Below are 2500 nucleotides of genomic sequence, written 5' to 3' on the forward strand. Positions count from 1 at the left end.
GCGTATACACATTATACAACAAGCTACATGTCCACACACTCACACACACACACTTTACTATCTGTGACATGGCGTATACATATTATACAACATGCTACATGTCCACACACTCACACACACACACTTTACTATCTGTGACATGGCGTATACATATTATACAACATGCTACATGTCCACACACTCACACACACACACTTTACTATCTGTGACATGGCGTATACATATTATACAACATGCTACATGTCCACACACTCACACACACACACTTTACTATCTGTGACATGGCTTCAACATGTACATGTCCACACACCAGTGGCGGTCCGTGCATTTCACGACTAGGCCTTCAGCGATGTCCCACACGATGTTAAACTGAGTGAATCCACCTCCTAATACCATCATTATGACGCCATGGCTCTCGAACCATTATATTTATACAGAAAGGCAGTATAAGTGAGCATTGCATCACCTTAACATAGTCGAGTACAACAGACTTTATTAATATTTCCGGAGCATTTAAAATCAATACACCCGTATTAACAATACATTAAGAGTAGTAAACTCTCAGTTAAATGATCGCTTGGATATTACTGTCACAACTTAAAAATAAAAGGCGATTTTCAGGGATTAGTCTACAAAGTTTTATTAAGTCCACCGAAAGTAGCCTATGTGAGCTTTAACAAGTTTGTCCACTAAGCATCGCATTGTCCCACCTGCAAAGCAGTTTCATTAAACGTCCCATCCTCACGATATCCAGTTTTTCTTGAAAGTTCCGTCTTGAAAATGGCGTTGTAATTGTATCAAAAACTGGAATTATCAAGTTGGTGTAAACTAGTTTATTTGAGTTGGTTAATGTAATTATATTTAGTCTTACCAATTGAAACAGCTAGCATAATAAGCATTGAAACCGATGTACGTCGTTTAGCCAGCTAAACTGAGCACTGAAGCACTGCACCGGTCTGCCTCAGTATCCAATCAAAGGACGTTTACGTGTCACGTTCAAAGCGAGGAAAGAAAGCTTTCGGGCCTTCTAGAAGGCCCAGTGTCGCCAACTCGAAATCTGATTGGTTGTCAAAACTGTCTGTTTCAGTTCATTCAACTTAAATGAACTGAAACAGCCAGTTGTGAAAACCAATCAGATGTACACGGGCCTTCAATGTGAATTCTGAAGGCCTCAGGGAAGATTTCTGTTCTCGGGGAAGATTTCTAGGAGCGTGGCAACAGATGATAGCTGAAATATGATTGGATGAAAGCTCTAACATAAATTAACAACGCTGGGAGCTATGAAATGAAGATAATGGACTATGGGGAATAAATTAATACATATTTATGAAAAGAAAATATTAAAATTAAATGTATTTTATTACATTTATTTTCTGATGATGTTTAGGCCAGCAGAGAAGGCCTTGAAGGCCCTGACGGACCACCACTGCCACACACTCACACACACACTCACATACACACACTTTACTATCTATGATAACAACATGCTACATGTCCACACACTCACACTCACACTCACATACACACACTTTACTATCTGTGATATGGCGTATACACATTATACAACATGCTACATGTCCACACACTCACTTTACTATCTGTGATATTGCGTATACACTTTATACAACATGCTACATGTCCACACACTCACACTCACACTCACATACACTCACTTTACTATCTGTGATATGGCGTATACACTTTATACAACATGCTACATGTCCACACACACTCACACACACACTTTACTATCTGTGACATGGCGTGGCTTATACAATATGCTACATGTCCACACACACACACACACACACACACTTTACTATCTGTGACATGGCGTATACACATTATACAACATGCTACATGTCCACACACACACACACTCACACTTTACTATCTGTGATATGGCCTCTCAACATTTGGCACGCTGAGCCCAGGGGGATTGTGGGTAGGAGAGGGTCATGGGAAGGGTACGTGGGTGCGGAGTGATACTCTGGGGGTGTGGGAAAGGCTTCGGCAGGAAGGCCCAGTGCATTGTGGGGCAGAGAAAGTCTGAGTCTCAAGAACCTCAAACCCCAAAATGTCCTTATGCGAAGAGAACCCCCTTCCCCCAACCCTGGGACACATCATCTCACACACACACACACGCACACACACACACACACACACGCACCCTACCCCTAACCCTCGGACACATCATCTCACACACACACACACACACACACACACACACACACACACACACACACACACACACACACACACCCTACCCCTAACCCTCTGACAGATAATCTCTGGAGAAAATTAGTCTGCCAAGAGACACTTACCCTAAGAGTAAATCCACATCACATGAACTACATCATTACACTAAAACTATCACTAACTAAATCCACATCACGTGAACAACATCATTACACTAAAACTATCACTAACTAAATCCACATCACGTGAACAACATCATTACACTAAAACCATCACTAACTAAATCCACATCACGTGAACA

General features: G+C 41.6%; 1 protein-coding gene across 1 annotated transcript in view; it reads right to left on the reverse strand.

The window, feature by feature from the left end:
• Window positions 1–2500, reverse strand: part of npr1a (natriuretic peptide receptor 1a) — a gene marked incomplete at both ends in the record, with an annotated part of 38377 nt that overhangs the window by 11824 nt on the left and 24053 nt on the right. The gene's annotated exons all lie outside the window — the stretch shown is intronic.

Source organism: Sprattus sprattus (genome assembly GCF_963457725.1).
Source record: "Sprattus sprattus genome assembly, chromosome: 20".
Taxonomy (NCBI): Eukaryota; Metazoa; Chordata; class Actinopteri; order Clupeiformes; family Clupeidae; genus Sprattus; species Sprattus sprattus.